This window comes from Erithacus rubecula (genome assembly GCF_903797595.1).
Source record: "Erithacus rubecula genome assembly, chromosome: 5".
NCBI lineage: Eukaryota > Metazoa > Chordata > Aves > Passeriformes > Muscicapidae > Erithacus > Erithacus rubecula.
In genome coordinates this window covers 35,694,244-35,701,316 of record NC_136687.1, presented here as the reverse complement: position 1 = coordinate 35,701,316, position 7,073 = coordinate 35,694,244, and positions in this window count along the sequence as shown.

Below are 7,073 nucleotides of genomic sequence, written 5' to 3'. Positions count from 1 at the left end.
AGGATATTTTAATTTTCACCCTACAGGCATAAATTTTGTGAAAGTATGAGGAAATTTGTCTTGTTTTCTTTTTCATACTGTTCTGAGATATAATCAAAGTCAGAGTAGAGATACAGGCTGTAGAGATACAGGCTGGACTGGATGGGGCTTTGAGCAACCTGGTCTGGTGGAAGTGATCTGTGCCCATGGCAGGAAGCTGGAACAAGATGGTCTTTTGAGATCCCTCCCAATCCAAACTATTCCATGATTCTGTGACTCACAAAACCTACCAAGCTGAAGATGTTCCTTCTCATTGTTCAAAAGAACAAGACCACTCGTTACACTAATTGATTATTGCACACAGCTTGCTCTGCCAAGTAGATACAAATGTCCAGTCATATGTTATGCTGTTACGTAAATAAAAATCTCCCCCAAAGCCTGAGCAAGACCTTCTACAGCTAATCTGCACATCAGCAGAGTGCCTGCATGAACAGCACTTGAGGAGTTGAGGAGGTTTCTAAATCAGGACGAAGGATTCTCATTCATGAAGCTGAAAATTTTCATGTTTTTAGCTGTTTGCTTTAAAAACCTGTCTGAGAATGACAGACTGTTACCATCAGCGGTGTTTGTATAGCTCCCATCATAACAAGTAGGAAAGACAGCAACAGCCAAACCACCTCATCCCACCCTCACCTCTGAAATGTTTGCAGTGTTTCTGCAAAACTAATTTATATTCTTTCTGTATTCTGCATGCAACAACACGTTTTTATCCCAAATAGAAAAGATCACTCTTGGAAGATTCCAGATCCCTCCATTATTTCAGAGAAACAAATGAGCCCTTCCTATTCCCCCCACCCACAAGTTGGTGAACATAGAATAATCCTGAATCTCATCCCAAGATTTTTTATGCCCCCACCTTTTACACTCACTGGATGGCAATCTGATCCTCCACCAAAGTGCAGACAGAGCCAGTGTCCCATCTTAAGAACCAGCCAGTTATTGACCTTTTCAGCCTGGCCATCTCAATGTCACACCAACACTTGTTAAGCATTTTTCTTCACAAAGCCAAACCAGATTAAAAGGGTAAGTACTACAATTCCCATTTAGTTTGATCAGGTAAAAATTGCTTCTCTTTTCTTCTATTTGATTTTTTTTTCTTATTTAATCCAATGGAACAGTATCTCCAATTAGAATATAGAAAACACACCCAAACTCTCCCAAGTGCTGTACTTTTCCATCCTATATGTCATAGTATCCAAGAAAATCAATTTCAGACTTGAAATGTCAATTTCATTTGTTTTTGCTGAATTAGGAAAAGCATAAATAACTTCTCTTTGTAAGTAACAGTGGTTTTTTTTCATTTCTTAAAACCACACCATTGTATTTCCAGGATGGTCAGAGAGGAAAAAACACTAGGATTCAACAAAATGCTTCATCATACATTTAAGATCACATTTAAATCTACTCCTGTTATGCAAAGCTTTTGCTCTTTTTTGTTTGTTTTTAGGGTTTTTTGTTTAGTCATACTCAATGCACTTAATCCTTTGTGAAACGAAGGCCTAGGAGGTTAAGTGGTGCATGTGAAAAAGACAAAAAAGGAGGTGGTTGGGCATAACATCAGGCTACATTATAATTAGCCACTAGACATGCTAGTCTTAGCTATAAAAAAGTAATTCAAAGTTATAAGCAAGACATTACATTCATGCCTTAGGGACCTCGTTTATATTTGGAATCACTATTTCAGCATCTAATATCTCTTCCAAAAGCATTCTACTGTGTTACTAAATATAGCTGAAACATAACATAAGCCAACTAGCTCTATAAGCTTTTGTAAAGTTGTCCATAGTGCTTTTAGTTACAAAAACATGGGCTTTCTATTTGTGTCTTCTGTAATGCCAGACAGAAATAAGCTTTTAATAACAAACATTAACCAGATGTTGATCAGAATATCTAATATGTGCATTTGGAAAAAAAAAAATGTTTCCTTAAATTGTTGCTTTTGACAGGATTACAATTGAAAAAACATGCAGACAGGTATATGACAGATCTTCAGACACACACAACTAGGAGTTCCAGCCTCTGTTGGCAGTATCTGATGATAAAGTCCAAGAATCTCCAAAGTATAGGTTTGCTAATTTTTCCTCAAACTAGTTGCTGCACTTGACAAAAGCTACTTCTTGTACTAGTGGATTTAGCCATTACTCAATAGAAACAGGGCTGTGGGCTAATTAAATCATAGCTGCACAAGTGCCCTCTATTATTGTCAGCTATGAGACTGTGATACCTCATAGTCAAAACCAAACCTGTTACATTGATTGGTAAAAGTATGAAGAGAGTAGATGGAACAATTCCAACATCATCTTATTCATCAGTCACACGAGATTCACACAACAAAGGTTTGCCAACATAAACACAGCCAGCACTGAGACACAGCCTCCTGACTGACCATTTCCCATCAGCGTGACCTCTGAGGAGACGTGACAGCTCTCACAGCCTGGCTTTGCCATCCGAGCTGTCGTGCAGCTCTGACAGCAGTTCATGCCATCAATCCCAGCTGTGCCTTCACTTGGGGGCTCTGGCAACACAGCTGTCATCAGAGCCCCCCTAGACATGAAACCAGATAAATTCTGTTGTGGTCCTCATCTCTCAACATCCAAACACCTTGGTAACATCCACTTATAAACCTCCCTGACCTACTGTGGGAAAGGAGCGTTAGCATCATTTACTATGGAATAGCATATTGTAAAATAAAAACCCAAAAATAGCTGTAGTTGGACCAGACAATGTTTCAGTGATCTCTGTAATTATAGGGCTGTTTCTCCTCCCACCCACTCCCCACTGGCACATTCACTGCTGACATGTCAGTCTTTACAAAGAGAACTGCATAACTTTCCCAGACTCAGAAACTGATGCTCAGACCTGCTAATCCTGTACTATAGAGAGCAGCAAGTGGTGTTGAGAAACACCAGCTACAGAATTTTAGTAGTTGCTATAGCTAACAGCTACTGTATTTTAGTAGTTAAATTTCTTGGATCATCTAAGTGTTCACTAACGCTGCCAAATCAGAGAAACAAATTACAAGAGCACTGTTGTGTTTTGCCATTGCGGCCAAATTCTATCTACATTTGGATGGTGGATTTCCTGAACAAGGTGTATTCTAGGTAAGGTAAACAAATGAGAAATACTGCCTGCCATTTTCTTGAGAGCAGCTATGGCAGACCTGTGTACAACTATGTACAACTGGACCACTTAAAATTTGGTCTTAAAACTGGTCTCTGGCTCTTCAGAATTCCAAGGCCATCTGATTCTTGCTCTCTTTTTCCTATTTTTTGGAAACATTCTCAACAGAAAGTCTCCAGCTTGCTGAGAATTTTAACAGTCTGTGGCAGAAATAATCCATTCAGTATTAAGAAATACACATTGGTGCAAGTAATCAGTAATACTTAATGCCTAATGTATTCTTATTTTTCATGAAAATGTTGATCTTTACAAAGCTCAGTAGTACTTTATTTTTAAAAACTATTAAATGTTATCCTTTAGAAAAGCCATATTGTATATCACAGATTTTGAATTACTGAATGCAAAGAATTTCATTGACTGCAGGGGCAAATAGTTACTTGTGTATTATAAACTTAGAAACTGGATAGCAGTACACACTAATGCTTTGATAAGCAAGAAAATAAGGAGATTTCCCTGATCTGTGTGTATTCAAAAGATACACTAAGTCTGCCTACCAGAGGAGTGGAGAGAAATTCTTTGAACTGTAAACTTTTTAAAGCTAACATTCTTCAGCTTATTCAGAAGTTCAACCAGCTGAAATAAGAAATTTGACCTAGGGCACGTCCCTTGTTGTGGAGAACAAAGTCGATGACCACTTTAAAGTTATTCTGCTGCTGACTCATCTTCTCTCCCAAGCATTCACAGATACACCATGAGAAAATACGGCAGCAACTAACCACAAAAGATTTTGGGACCAGCAGCTGTTAGCAAACCAAAGCCTACTATGCAATTGTGGATCTGTAAATTTAAAGGTTTGACTAAAAAACTGAGCAAGTCTTCTATGCTTTACAGTGCTGCTAAAAGGCATCATCTTTGATCTAGTGCCTCAGTTGTACCAGTGGGACAAACATTTTTTGAAAGAAGTATAGCACAGCCAGAATAGCTCTGTATTTTCCAAGTATGAAAATCATCCAGCTCAGTTTCTTGCAAACATATTCATTCCTTTAGGGTAGATGAGATATTTTCCTTCACTATTTAACAGTAGGGGGCATATTCAGTGTATGCCAGCAAAGTTTAATGAAATCAATGAAGTAGCACTGATTTGGAGTAATTGAGAATCCAACCATGTGTTCTAATGCCAAAGAATCTGGATATTTCTAAGGGCTTATATTGCTTTCCTTTCTGAAAAGTGGGGGATGGGGAAGGAGGGGATTGGGGGACCTGGAAATTAAAGTCCATTTGCTTTGTGAAATGGGGTTCTATCTAAGGTAGCAGAGACAAGAAAACATCTGCACAGGTATTTTAAAATCCTGACATTTTTCTTTCTGCCTTTGGAACTGAAGTGTATTTTGTCTTGATGTGCCAGCCAAATTTCCATTCTCTATACTCCTGTACAGGCTGTTCTCACCACTCTGAAATGAGAAAGTAGCTAGTGTTTGGATATCCTGTGAATTGGTTTTGATCTGAGTGACTACTAAATGCAAACATCAGAAGGCCTCTGGGCCATGTAACCTGAACTGTGTGGGCACTAGTGGTGGGTGCACAGTGCAGTCAAGTTCTATTCATTTACATGTGCTAAGGGGAATTTTTACAAGCTTGTTAGAACTGTGAGTAATTGAAATCTGGGGCTAATGTCATGGTGTCTGAATTTTCTTTACTCCACTGAGTAGGAACAGTAGAGCAGTTAAGAACTGATTTTGCCACTTTTTAGCAAAATAATACAGCTGACAGGAAAGAACAAGAAAGAACAGATAATATTGTTAATATTATTCTTAATAATAGGTTCTGAGACCTGCTAATGTTATGTAGTTTAACTGCTCTGATTTGATAGGCACAATGAAATGCTCATTATGTAACATTAAGAATGGCTTTTGCACATTGCAAATTCATTTTTTGCTCCTTATTCAAGGGTGATTCTGAACAACTCTTCTGCTGTTAAAATGGATCAGCAAAGTCTCTCAACCCAAAGGAGGCAGGCTTGAGGACACTTCTCCTAGAAGGGTTTAGATGCTGACGATCATATTTGGAAGCAGATCTAATTCATCTGAATCTATCTTCAGACTCACAAGACCAGTCAGCCTTTACTTTGAAAGCAAGTTTTACACCACATATCTCAGAAGCACAGGAATTGTCAGCTGGCAAAGGAGGAAACAGATGCAAAAAGGTGACAAGTTTTCAAGAGCAGGGGCTTACCTCAAGGTTGTCAACATGTTTGTCTCCTAGAAAGTAAGAGCTATTGGGATGACACAGTGGAAGAGGAATGCACTGCATCTTGGTATGCACTTCCCAAGAGATTCAGTTCTCTAATGTTAGTGTTACTGCATAAAAGATGTAGGAAGTGGATGCTACCCCTGTTTATTAATGCAAACTGGCAACTAAATTCAAAAATACGGGTGCTTGGTTTTGGATTTCAAATGTATTTGACAGGAGAACAGCAGTTGTTCTAGACACAAGTACCCAACAAATACAAGCTTAAGAGACTGGATAGAGACTGAGGGCTGCATCTTCAGCCTTAGACATCCAAGTTCCTGCCAGGTCCTTTCACAGGGCTTGACTCTAGTAACTAAGGTGAGATCACTAAGGTAAGATTTAGGTCCCATATACAGGTCTTCCAAATCATTTTCTCTTTCCCATTTTTCCCATATCTAATGTCCACGTTCTCGTCATTCATCATAAGCATTCTCAGTTCTTTTGTTCCTATAGGCAAATATTGCAAGTATGCCACTAAAAATAAGTATTAGTAGGTTATTCAAAAGATTTATTATACTGGTTTTGTTCAAATCAAGCTTCAAATCTGCCTAAGATTTACCATCATTAACCAAGTGCAGAGAATGAGCACCTGAGCATGATTTGAGAAGTATACATATTGCAGAAGCATGGTAGGAATCCAAAGAATATTAGTGTATCCTGTAGAAAGTAGTGATGTCACAATTGTGCACATATATGAAAGACTACACCATGGGAGTTTTAGTAATGCCAGACACAAATCTTTTTAGCTAGACAAGTGGATTCTTGTGTTTCATTAAGGTCAGTGTGCACCTTTAAACACATTTGCTTAAAACTACCGGAAAAAACAAACCAATATTATAATATTTTGCCAGCTTCCAAAAACAAAACAAAACAAAACAAAACAAAAAGCCAGAATGCTCAGAAACCATATTTTTTAGCCTATGCAAAACTATCATAATTGTCATTACTGCTATAAGGCAGAGATAATGAAGAATTTCATAGCAAGCCAAATGTTAAAAACATTATTAGAATTACTCCATAATTACAGTACAAAACAAGCAAACAAACAAAAAAAACCCAAACCAAACCCAAAGAAACAGTTTTACTTCTGCTACACAGCCATGATGGTTGTGTGTACTTTTCTCCTGTGGATGCACTGATGTCAGAACACAATTCTGAAAAAACAAATAAATCTTGCTTTTCCATATTCTCCATTCTGCATTTCTACAAATTGTATTGCTTTCCCCCTCCTCTCATCCCCCTGAATTAAGGAAGCTTAAACGAGATGTTCCTTTCGGAGAGCACCCAATGCTGTACCATTCACTGCCAGCACAATTTAAGTTCTGCTTTTCAGTCTTAACTAACACTGAGCTTATCACAGTAGCTGCAACATTTACCAAGTCTCAAGCACTTGCAAACACTTTCAGGATCAATTTCCACCAATTTTTCCAGAGGCCACATGTATATAGCAGACATGTAAACACATGCCAATCAAGGTCTCGTTGTTAACCAGTTGCTGCCTGACTGCTGTGCACAGAAAACTTCTTCAGGCTCAGTGCCACTGAGCACTTTTGTCCACAGTGGAAGTTCAGGCAGATGCTTCAACTTCTCCCAAGATATCCACAGCAGGCCCATTACACCAGACA